General features: G+C 44.1%; 1 pseudogene; it reads left to right on the top strand.

Annotated features, from left to right (window-relative positions):
* Positions 1-1,256: 1,256 nt before the first annotated feature.
* Positions 1,257-13,422, top strand: part of LOC138797200 (zinc finger protein 665-like) — a 37,970-nt pseudogene continuing 25,804 nt past the window's right edge.

The following is a 13,422-nucleotide window of genomic DNA, read 5'->3' as shown; positions in this document are numbered from 1 at the left end:
AAGGTAAGCTTACAGGAGGAGGGATGTTACATTGTGTTACTATCAGTGTGACCCCCCCCAGCAGTAAGGTAAGCTTACAGGAGGAGGGATGTTACATTGTGTTACTATCAGTGTAACCCCCAGCAGTAAGGTAAGCTTACAGGAGGAGGGATGTTACATTGTGTTACTATCAGTGTGTGACCCCAGCAGTAAGGTAAGCTTACAGGAGGAGGGATGTTACATTGTGTTACTATCAGTGTGTGACCCCCCCAGCAGTAAGGTAAGCTTACAGGAGGAGGGATGTTACATTGTGTTACTATCAGTGTGTGACCCCAGCAGTAAGGTAAGCTTACAGGAGGAGGAGTGTTACATTGTGTTACTATCAGTGTGACCCCAGCAGTAAGGTAAGCTTACAGGAGGAGGGGTGTTACATTGTGTTACTATCAGTGTGATCCCCAGCAGTAAGGTAAGCTTACAGGAGGAGGGGTGTTACATTGTGTTACTATCAGTGTATGACCCCCCCAGCAGTAAGGTAAGCTTACAGGAGGAGGGATGTTACATATGTTGTGGCCCCTGTATGGTTTGGGGCCCCTGGCTGTGACCTAAAGGCCCGGCAGGACTATCCCCTCCTTGTCCTCCAGTTGTCTCCTCTTCTCCCCCAGACGCTCCTCCTCCTGAATGACCCCCAAGGATGGAGAAGGACAGGAATGAGATCAGTAAGAGAATATTACACGTCACCTTGGAGATCATCCGCCTGCTGACCGGAGAGGTAACTTCTCTAGATTTCCACCATTGTTGTCTGGGCTCTTTGGCCCCTCCCTCCCTCCCCCGCTCTATGTTCTGGATCTGGTCTCTTCTTTGTAGGTGCGGTGGTCTCCAGCACTGACCCCAGTAGTCCAGATGTGTCTCCTCCTCCTCCTCCTCACTAGAGCTCTATACAGGGGGACAATCTCCTCTTTGTAGTGAGGAGGAGGCAGGAATACTGGGCTCAGTCCCCTCATTGTCTCTCTCCATCCCCAGGATTACACCATAGTGAAGAAGACATGGGGGGAGGGTGTGGCCTTCCCCCAGGAGTCAGGAGGGCGGAGCAGGGCCCGGGGCCCCATCACGGAGCCTCCATCACTGATACATGAGCAGAAGATCCTAGAACTCACCCACAGGATGACTGAGCTGCTGACTGGAGAGGTGACACTGGGGAATGCTGGGAGATGATAGAGTAATCCAGGAGGCAGCAGGCTGGGGGGGATGACTGTGTGATCATTGTGTGTGTCAGGTTCCTATAAGGTGTCAGGATGTGGCCGTCTATTTCTCCATGGAGGAGTGGGAGTATGTAGAAGGACACAAGGATCTGTACCGGGGGGAGCAGCCGCTCATGATGGAGGATCAGCCGCCAGGTGATAGATGTCCTCGTCCTCTTTATTCCCAGGACTGTCCTGATAATCATCAGGTAGGGGTCGGTTATGTCTCCTCACAATATTATCATAAAGCAGCAGAGTCCAGGATCAATTTTCATGTATTTTTCTCTTTAGGATAAAGAGCTGATCAATATTAAAGTTGAGTTTAAAGATGAAGATGATGAAGAGGAGATGGATGTAATGACTAATCAGCACTGTAAGGAAGGGAAAAATCGGTTTCAAAAGTACAACCTGTTACTGGTCTCCTAGGTCCTCCTCCTCCTCCTCCTCCCATCCTCTTCCTCTTACCCTCTTCTGCTCCTCTTCCTCTCACCCTCTTCTGCTCCTCTTCCTCTCACCCTCTTCTGCTCCTCTTCCTCCCATCCTCCTCCTCCTCCCATCCTCCTCCCATCCTCCTCTTCCCCCCATCCTTCTCCCATCCTCCTCCTCCTCCCCCCATCCTCCTCCTCCCCCCATCCTCCTCCTCCCCCCATCCTCCTCCTCCTGCTGATGACATGTAGCAGTGTATAATGGATTGGCTCCCTGTGTGTTCCCTACAGATGGAGGCAGTGACAGGAATCCACCAGAGAGGTGTCCCCGTCCTCTGTATTCCCAGGACTGTCCAGAGGGAAATGTCCCAGCAGACAATCAGCAGGTAGATGAGGCTGATGCTATAGCACTATATCTCTATAGCGCCCCCCGGTGCTGGTGGTTGTTGCTCCTGCACTCATAGATGTGATGAGGCTGATAGATACATGTTGCTGGTTTCTTATGTTGATGTGTTAGATTTTCCCTCCTGTCTGCTGGATTGTACTGAATTGTTCTATTTGTCACACCAGTGGGAAGGTCTCACTATTATTAAGGTGGAGGATGATGATGAAGAAGAAGAGATGATGAGGGGCGATCCCCCGTGTATGAGTGAGGAGAAGGAGGCAATGCCGGGAGCTGCTATACCAGGTATGGGAGGATGGAGTCCTTAATCTCATTCCTTCTACTCAAGGGGCCCTGAGTGTTGAAGTTGACTGTAAAACACAACACTACTGCATATGAAGGTGACAGTGTCTGTTTTCAGTGGCTGGACACGTAATGGGCGCCATAACAGCTAGGGGCAAATGTATTTAGCGCTGCGCAAACCAGAGACAAAACTATTTTTTTTATGCTAGGAGACCCCCTTGCACAAACATTGTGTGACCTTTTGCCTGTTTGCTCCTCGTGTGCCATATGGCTGTAGAGTTGGCACGCCATTCTCCGCAAGGGGGCGAGTCTTAGCAATACTTTTACTCAGTTTAGCTTAAAAACCGGCAAATAATTTATGCCCGCTCAAAGCTGGTGTAGACCTGTTAGCTTGCTGAACTACGCTGGATTTGTCAAGAGGCACAAACCCAGAAAGATTTAAAATCCGTGCATCACAAAAAAAAAAGAAAAAGAAAAAAGTCGGCTTTAGATACATGTGCCCTCGAATCTTTTTCTACTAAGTTGTTGGAGATATTTCAGACAGACAAAATAGACAATTTTCGGTTAGCCTGGTGTCCATTGATTGATCGTAGGCTCTGAGGTGAACCCCAGCTTCTTACATCCTAATGAACCTCATTATACAGAGGCCCTTATTTACTATTACCCGCTTATGATTGGAAACTAGCTGTATTATAAAAGTGATTCTACGTCTATCTTCTGTAGACGTCCAAATGCTTGAAGCGGTATGGAAGGTTTTGAACCTTGAAGTATGAACCTATTCATAACTTGTTCTCTGTTACCTTCCTCTAATGGACAGCAAGTGTCTACCTGCTGTGCTACTCAATCCCTTTGGGCCCCACCAGGGAGCAGAGTCTAAGTGCCCTCTAGGTTGTCCCCCTTTATCTTATTCCACGATGCAGAAGCTGGACTAGAAGGCTAGAAGCCACCAGGTGGGTCCCGGTGTGAGGAGAGTCAGTGCGAGACCCAGGAGGATAGGCCCAATATACGTGGTTAGCAGATGGGTCACCAGTGATAGCCTTGGTACTGCGTTGCGTCTGAGACGGGTATTGTAGTCAGGAGAAGGATCAGAGCAGGCGGCTTTAAAGTTTCGCTGTCATAACTTTTAAAATCAAAATCATCAGTGGAATTGCATTTTGCATTCATTAGACAGAGCTGTTTTGGTTATTCCACGTAATCTTTTTGTTTTTGGATGTGCTAAATCCAAAAATGACCTCTGTTTTGTCATAGGACATCACGTTTTCTGACCATTTAGGTAACTACGTTAAATAAGGCAATACCTCAAAATAAATGAAAATAGTTATACAATTAATTTTTTTGCTCCAAGTTTTTCATGAAAAGTAACTGGAATGATCACAATAGCACACACTAAAATCGATTCTTCTTCCCTGTGAGGCTCCTCTTGGTACATTTACGCTTGTGGGTAGCATCTGCAATGTTTCTCTGAGGTGCCCAACATAGTCTGCTATCCCTGTAATGCTCCAGGTTCCCTGGTATCTTCTTTCCACCTCTTTAATGTCCTGGTGGAATTGTTCACCTTGCTCTTCACTCACAGCTCCCAAATTTTCCGGAAAGTTGTCAAGGAGGGAATAGAGGAAATGCACCTTTTTAACTTATCAGGTAACCTAAAGCTTGAAATGCTTTCACCAGTCATTGGACAATCTTTTCGTAGTCAGGATCTTTGTTAATGCTTAAAAATGACCTATGCAATCCACGCTTCTTTCTGAGGATCTGTCATGGTATTAATAAACTCTTGTTCAGCTATAAGCCTTCTAATGTCTGGTCTGACGAACACATCTTCCTTTAATATTGCCTCCGAGAGGCCTTGAAATTTGGTGACCATGTATTTAAAAAATTCTTCATCTCTTGGAAGTGATTTTAACTAATTCTTCATCAATCCCAATTTTATGTGGACAGAACTTCATGGGGAGGTATCACAGTTTCTCAGAGGACATTTTTTTTCACCAGCTGTGAGCACTCTCGGCTGTCCATGATTTTGTTGGTCTCGACTGTCTCATAGACACAGAAAACAGGGGTGTTTGGTATACCCAGCTTGTTGCCCGAGCAGATTTCAAAATCCCTGCACACTTGTCAACCGTGATCTTCATATTTATGTTTATGAAGAACCAATTCCAAGTTCTGGTTGGTTTACTTTAGGTGCACATAATGACCTACAGGGATGGACGCATAAAAACTGGTGTGCGTTGTGCTGAATCATATTGGATTTTGATTTGACCCATCAAACCTTCAACATCGATGCAATAAACCAACTGGTCCTGGACAAAGTAAGGTACAAACTCCTTTTCACTATGCCTGAACCATGAAAGACTCCTGGCAACAATAAATTTCTGCTTCTGAGTCCTTATCCAAGTAACTCAGCGGCATCTTTCGGAAGATTCAAATCTCTTACCAAATCATTCATCATCTTGGAAAACAATTTTGGTCTTGTATCATCTTCAGGTGTGACTCCACCTTGATCGAACCTCATAGCTATCTCTTCAAAGGTAGCAGGGTCCTTGGGTAGTGGTATGTCGGTGCCTTGGGGGATGGGACAAATTGCTGGGTGAAGATTTGGTTATGAAATGGAATGCTTCCATTTTGAAGTAAACCTTTTCACATTGCATGTACAAAAGGTAATAATCATCACTACGGTCCTTTTGCTCTTGCAAACCACAAATGTAATGGAGACAGGTGAATTAAAGAGGAACTATCTGCAGGTTAGGTTCCTATTGCACAGGACGCCTGCTTGATTCATGAGAAGGAGTGGGCTGGGGCACAACAACGCTCTGGGGGTGGGGCAGTGCTCCTAATGGTGCTTTGGAATGATAATTAAGCTACTAACAGCATGGAAACTGTGCCGAGGATGAAGGTAAGAGACATACCTTCATTCTCTGCTCCTCCTGCAAAATAGGGGGATATCAACAGGCTAGATTCGTCCATCCTTCTGCTGAGGTATAATTCTAATTTTGGGAAACACGGTTGAATAATGACAAGCTAACACGAATTGACATGAAAAAGTTTGAACAGGTGAGAACCAAGAAAAAAAACAAATGAGTCAAGGCCAGACATGTCAGAGCCCATGCATTAAGCTTGCAACATGTTGATGCTGGTCTCATTACCTCACTCTGAAAGTTATTTTCTTTGAAAGTTTTCGTTTTTTTGGCTTTTTATAATATCTTTTTTTTGTAAATGTGGTTTTATTGCTCAAGATAGCACAAAATTATACAAATAGACCTCCAGGTCATCATACAGAAGAAAGAAAGAATGAGTCCATAAAGAGATGCAAAGACAAAAATGGAATCAGCCCACAGGAACATCCCGTTCTAGCAATACTCCAATGCTCAAAACATTATAATGACTTGGGATTATTGTCAATAATAAAATACTATGTCCCAAAGAGATCAGTACGTGTAGAAAAGAGGGAGAGAAAGAGAGAAAAGGGGGGAGGGGAAGAAAGAAAAAGACAAGGGAAATGGACAAAAACAAGGACAAGAGTAACAGGGAAGGTCAAGGAAAGGGAGTGCATCACTTATGGTACTCCTGACTCATAATTAAAAAAAAAAAAAAAAAACAAATTTTAGGATCTAGGACCCGTGGCGTGAAAACCAAATGACAATGTCCCCAGAACCACTAAAACAGTCCCAAGAAAACCAGGTTTTAGTAAACATAGATCTTCACCGGTCAGATACCACCGTCAGCTCCTCCATTCGTCTAATGGGGCGGGTTCACACTACGGAATTCTCACGGACAATGTCCGCGGAATTCCGTCAGCTGTCTGCCCGCACATCTGGGCGCATTTCCGCCGGCCCCATAGACACCATTCTATGGGCCGGCTTATTCCGCTATACGCTGAAAGAAGTGTCATGTCACTTCTTTCAGCGGATCGCGGAATATGCCGGCCCATAGAATGGTGTCTATGGAGCCGGCGGAAAAGCGCGTGCCCGTGCGGGCGGACAGCAGACGGAATTCCACGGACATTGTCCACGAGAATTCTGTAGTGTGAACCCGCCCAAAGAGAGAAAGGAATCAAGAGTCCCCAACAGAAGGATGTGTAGTAGATCTCCACCTGCGAGGAATAGCCTGCCGAGCCGCTTGAACAAAGTGACTCAGCAGTCCTTTTTTAAATTGTTGCAAGGAACCCTCTTGAAACGACAGGCGTAGATGTGGAACAGACCTTATCACAAAAGGGCAAAAATTAACTTCCAGAAGTTACTAATCCCTTAACAGGATCACCAAATATGTTCCAAGCTCCCTCTCTCCACGCCACATCTCCAACAAACTGGGTCAACATAAGGAAACATTTTGTGTAATAGCTCCAGATAATAACACCAGTGTGAAAGAATGTTATAGTTATTCTGTGGTGCGCACCCCCTCCATGGGGCATACATGCCAAAATTGGAGATTAGGTGCGTTTTCACTAGAGCGTTCAAACCTAAGACTCAGTTCTGGTGTCAGAAACCCTGTGCCTAACACTGGAGTTACAGGACCCAGTTTAGGGAAAATTTTATGTACTTGCACAAATCTGTCACTGAACCCTATTAGGGCTCTGACTAACGCTGGTGAATTGCCGAATGGTGGTGTATTTCCTGGTGCACACCACAACAAGGTTAGAGGAGGACCCACAGACACATCTGCTAGCAAGGAGACCCATTCTTTAGAAGTCTTACTGTGGAACAAGCCCCCAACACCGCTTGGAAGTAGATTTTAAAATCAGATGCGCTAACACCACCCTTCAGTTGTGGCCTTGTCAGGAGCCTATAAGACAGTCTGGCACGTTTCTGACCCTATATAAATTTTAGCACAAGAGACCTAAGTGTTTTTTTTAAGGAAAGACCCAATGGGCACCATAGGTAGGGTTTGAAAATAAATATAGCACTCATGGGAGAACATCCATCTTTACAGCCTATAACCACCTGAACCAAGAGAGGTTCAACTGACGCCATTTATTTAAGTTCCTGCTGCAATGCTGCTAAACAAGAACAAGGCTGCTGGATTACATAGATATAAATATTAAAGACAGTCCGTCTGCCACTGAAATGGAAATGGGACACGACAGGATCTGGGAGAGCAATGTTAAGGAACTCGGATTTAGTGGTATCAATCTTTAAATTACTCACCACAGGCTCGGATTTCTTCAAGAATGTTGGGGATACTAACAAACGGCTGAGAGATATACAAGAGGGCATCGTCTGCATACATGGCACACCAGGATTTGTATATCTTGAATGCACTGAGTAGGACCTTGAATGATAATTTTTACTTTAAAATTTGTTAACAACCCTAAAAATTACAAAACATTTTTACTAAATTTGCTGAGAATTTAACATTTTGTGGCAAATCCTGATTTCTGGGATTTTTGTCAATTTTTTTTCAGCACAAAATAATCAAACAGCATTTTTAGTCGCAGACCTGTGTTATTTTTAGTTCTTGAGGTATACCAGCCGCAGCAGGCTTTAGGACCATATGGGATCCCGGCTTGAAAAGGGCGCAGGTGTCCGATAAACCACAGATTAAAGCGGTTGTTTCATGGAAAGGATATTTATTAGGGTCACGACGCGTTTCGGCCGCCAAGTAAAAGGTGGCCTTTCTCAAGCTCCTGGGGGCTTCTCAAGCTCCTGGGGGGCTTCTATATAACATCTATACTTACTGTATCCAGGTCCAGTCTCCTGGGGGCTGCTATATAACAGCTATACTTACTGTATCCAGGTCCAGTCTCCTGGGGGCTGCTATATAACAGCTATACTTACTGTATCCAGGTCCAGTCTCCTGGGGGCTTCTATATAACATCTATACTTACTGTATCCAGGTCCAGTCTCCTGGGGGCTGCTATATAACAGCTATACTTACTGTATCCAGGTCCAGTCTCCTGGGGGCTGCTATATAACAGCTATACTTACTGTATCCAGGTCCACTCTCCTGAAGGCTGCTATATAACAGCTATACTTACTGTATCCAGGTCCAGTCTCCTGGGGGCTTCTATATAACAGCTATACTTACTGTATCCAGGTCCAGTCTCCTGGGGGCTGCTATATAACAGCTATACTTACCGTATCCAGGTCCAGTCTCCTGGGGGCTGCTATATAACAGCTATACTTACCGTATCCAGGTCCAGTCTCCTGGGGGCTGCTATATAACAGCTATACTTACTGTATCCAGGTCCAGTCTCCTGGGGGCTGCTATATAACAGCTATACTTACTGTATCCAGGTCCAGTCTCCTGAGGGCAGCTATATAACAGCTATACTTACTGTATCCAGGTCCAGTCTCCTGAAGGCTGCTATATAACAGCTATACTTACTGTATCCAGGTCCAGTCTCCTGAAGGCTGCTATATAACAGCTATACTTACTGTATCCAGGTCCAGTCTCCTGAAGGCAGGTATATAACAGCTATACTTACTGTATCCAGGTCCACTCTCCTGAAGGCTGCTATATAACAGCTATACTTACTCTATCCAGGTCCAGTCTCCTGAAGGCGGCTATATAACAGCTATACTTACTCTATCCAGGTCCAGTCTCCTGAAGGCGGCTATATAACAGCTATACTGTATCCTGTATACTGTATCCAGGTCTCGTCTTCTGAAGCTTTTTAGTCTTGTGCTGGTTGAAAAAAAAGACACTAAATGCTAGAAGTCCCGCTTTTTGTGCTCACAGGGAAGACAGTCATGTGATCAACCAGCACAAGGCTAAAAATTTGGTTTTGGATAGAAGTAAGTATAGCATTAAAAAAAAATTATGTAAATTGCAAACATGTTTTATATTACATCCCCTGCTGATTTACATTGTGAGACTTATAATGACAGACACTTTAAGGCAGGTAAGGCAATCCGAGTCAGCAACAGAAGAGGCAAGCGGTACAGAAAAGGGTCAGACAGAAAGCGAAAACTAAGTGGCGGGAAGCTTATTCGTAATACCACACACAACCTCAGCATAGGGGTGGCGCTGTGTTTTTCTTGTCTAACTCCTTTAACCCCTTAACGACATCGGGCGTAAATTAACGCCCTGATGCCGGTAAGGACGTTCAGAGCGGGGCCGCGCGGCGGTCCCGGGTGAAGCTTGTAGCCCGGGACCGTAGGTATTAGCGGGCACGGTCCGATCGCCGTGCCCGCTAATACAGTAATCAGATGCAGCTGTCAAACATGACAGCTGCATCCGATTACCGGATTCAGCCGTTCCCTGGTGTCTAGTGGCGGAGATCGCTCCCCCGAGACGTTATCCCGGAGGAGCGATCTCCGTTTCTGAAGCCGGCCGGGGACTGCTCCAAGATGGCGCCATCCCCGGCTCGGCACTCGTTTACTTCCGGCTGCCGACATAACCCTAACCCCAGGGGGGGGGGAAATAGCCCTAACCCCAGGGGGAGAATAACCCTAACCCCAGGGGGAGAATAACCCTAACCCCAGGGGGGGAATAACCCTAACCCCAGGGGGGCTTCTAGTATATGTGTTAAAGTAAAAAAAAAAGTGTTGTTAATAGTAAAAAGCCCCCTCCCCCAATAAGTCAGAATCACTCCCCTTTTCCCAGGTTATAAATAAAAGTAAATAAATAAATAAACATGTTTGGTATCGCCGCGTGCGTAATCGCCCGAACTATTAATTAATCACATTCCTGATCTCGCACGGTAAACGGCGTCAGCGCAAAAAAATCCCAAAGTGCAAAATTGCGCATTTTTGGTCGCATCAAATCCAGAAAAATTGTAATAAAAAGCGATCAAAAAGTCGTATATGCGCAATCAAGGTACCGATAGAAAGAACACATCACGGCGCAAAAAATGACACCTGACACAGCCGCATAGACCAAAGGATAAAAGCGTTATAAGCCGGGGAATGGAGCGATTGTAAGGAACATATATTTGTTGACAATGGTTTGAATTTTTTACAGGCCATCAGATACAATATAAGTTATACATGTTACATATCGTTTTAATCGTAACGACTTGAGGAACATGCATAACAAGTCAGTTTTACCCCAGGGCGAATGGCGTTAAAACACATTTCCCCCAAATAAACAAAATGCTTTTTTTTTTTTCAATTTCACCACACTTTGAATTTTTTTCTGGTTTCGCAGTGTACTTTATGCAAAAATTCAGCCGTCATTGCAAAGTACAATTAGTGACGCAAAAAATAAGGGCTCAAGTGGGTTTCTAGGTGGTAAAATGCAAGTGCTATGACCTTTTATGCACAAGGAGGAAAAAACTAAAACGCAAAAATCGAAATTGGCTCTGTCCTTAAGGGGTTAAACAACACTTCCCATCACACCCACTATATAGTATTGTTAGATTTGATGGGGTTAAGCGTCTTTGGGCATCTCATACATTTTGAATGCTTTTTACAATACGTGGGTTAATGTGCTCATCCATGTGTATCAGCTAACAGCTCAGTCATGTGGAATTATCGCATTACAGAGACTTCTCCTTTTTTTATGTATTCACTCCTGTGCTTCATATCAAAACCATCATGTGTGTTTCCAGCCACGTAATATTATAATTTTTTTATACTTTTGTCCATTAGTAAACCATTTTTAAAAATCCTTCTTTAACCCTAACAGAAAATCCCAGTACGAATGCGGAGGGGAAATTCATGTTATCGCTGAATTATAAAGCAGAAGCTGTCGGTGCGGAGCAGCACTCCTCAGGAGAAGCCCTCCTCCCCCTTACTGTACATCCAGGACGTCACACTACAGATCTATCATATAATCCTCCTGACCATGAAGAACCTTCTCCTGACCGCTCACACACCGCTACCACAGGGACACAGCAGAAAGGGGGGAAAAGGTTTCACTGTGATGAATGTGGAAAACGTTTTACAAGGAGATCGGAACTTTTTACGCACAGACGAATTCATACAGGAGAGAAGCCTTATTCATGTTCACAATGTGGAAAATGTTTTATAAGTAAATCAGACCAGGTTAAACATGAGAGAATCCATAGAGGAGAGAAGCCATATTTATGTTCAGAATGTGGCAAATGTTTTGTTAGTAAATCCGATCTGAATAAACATGCAAGAATTCACAAAGGAGAGAAACCATATTCGTGTCCAGAATGTGGAAAATGTTTTACTGATAAATCATATCTTGTTATACATGATAGAATTCACACAGGAGAGAAGCCGTATTCCTGTTCTGAATGTGGTAAACGTTTTACAATTAAAACACAGCTTGTTAAACATGAGAGAAGTCACACAAGGGAGAAGCCTTATTCATGTTCAAAGTGTGGGAAATGTTTTACCCAGAAAACACATCTTGTTACACATGAAAGAACTCATACAGGAGAAAGGCCGTTTTCATGTACTGAATGTGGGAAATGTTTTACAGACAAATCAAACCTTTTAAGACATGAGAGAAGTCACAGAGGCGATAAACCATTCTCATGTTTGGAATGTGGTAAATGTTTTACCCAAAAATCGCATCTTGTTACACATGAGAGAACTCATACGGGAGAGAAACCATATACATGTTCAGTATGTGGGAAATGTTTCATCAATAAAGTCCGCCTCAAGAATCATCTGAAAAGCCACACAGGGGAGAAGCCATTTTGATGTTCAGAATGTGAGAAATGCTGTAAGACGAAATTATATTTTTCTTTCATATGTGGTTTTTAACAGAAATTCAAATGGATTCTCATAGATCGGCTAAATATGCAAATGATGTTTATCCAAGGTGAACTGGGATCCATAGAGAAAAGCCTCGTCAAAGCAATAAGGGTGACATTTCAACACGAACCTGCAGTTTGTTTAGTATAGCGCTGACATATTCCTCAGCATTGTACAGAGATTATCTGTCCCCAACGCTTTCACAATCTACCAGGGACAAGGACAGCAGGACAGGACAAGGACAGGAGGACACCCATGCAAACACAGCGAGGACATATAAACACATTGCAGTTTTTGCCCTGGTGAGATTTGAACCCATAACTCCAGCACTGGAAGGGAAAACGTCAGCCGCTCGGGACCGTACTGTATTTAATCTTCAGATCAATTAATTCTTGCTGTATATGATGCACACACAGTGGATTCCCATTATCACGGACAGCATCGTAATATCCAGTGACAGCTGTGCGTGGCGTCATGTTCGTATTCTAGAGAGGGCCGTTGTTCGTCTTTGTTTCTTTTGTTTGTTTGTTCTTTGTTAGTTTCACACTGATTTATTTTAATGTATTCCTGCATCATCTACTATTGATATTTCCGATTGGAAGCGATGTCCTAAAGGCAGAGCTCTATTGGATGACATGTAACGTGAATATGAGGCCACATCCCAGGACTTATGTCTATAAATAAAGCTTATATGAAGGTCACACATACAAAGCAGCCATGTGTCCGCATTTCTGGCCACATTAACCCTATTCCCCCAGAAAGGTCGCACACAGACAATATGGTCAGATCTCTGGGTTTGGGATCATAACCAATAATTATGTTTTGGGGGCTCGTCCGGGATCTCAGTTGCTGTTCATAGGGACAATCGACGGGGAACCCTGATATTGAACAACGGGAACTGCAACTAAAAGTCAGCAGGTAAGTTCATTTTATTATCCTTCTGTTCCTTCCTGTTTGTATCATTGTTCCAGGTATTGTCTCTCTGTAACTCCTCGAGATCACAATTCCCCCCCCCCCCTTGTCTGTGAGGATTTATACATGTGTGCTTGACGTGTACGACTGTAAGTGATCAGTTGTATGTGACGTAATAGGGACTGCAGAAGGACATTGTTACTGGTAAGGCTATGTTGATTGGCATGTATATGAATTGTAGGAGATCCCAGTACTGTTATTGTGAGAGGGGTGGCAGTCAAGGAAAGCCGAGAACAGATGAGGACAACTATCATTGTGTCCTATTACACTAAGCGATTCGTCATTTCCAACAATTATCCACAAACAAGCAGTTCTGGAAACGATGTGAAATCATTCACCATAAGACACGGAACCATAGTCGTTAGTTACAATCGCTATTACGGTCATTTGTGAACTCTTGTCTACAAATGTTCGGAATTATAAACGATGTGTTCATACACCAGGAGATTTGCAAACAATTTTATAGTCCGTGCAGAAGATGCCGTCAACGACTGAATTTTCATTAGTCATTTGATCGTTGT

Source organism: Dendropsophus ebraccatus, chromosome 7, assembly GCF_027789765.1.
Source record: "Dendropsophus ebraccatus isolate aDenEbr1 chromosome 7, aDenEbr1.pat, whole genome shotgun sequence".
Lineage (NCBI taxonomy): Eukaryota > Metazoa > Chordata > Amphibia > Anura > Hylidae > Dendropsophus > Dendropsophus ebraccatus.
Note: the sequence above shows the minus strand (reverse complement) of the source record. Positions and strands in the feature narration are given on the sequence as shown.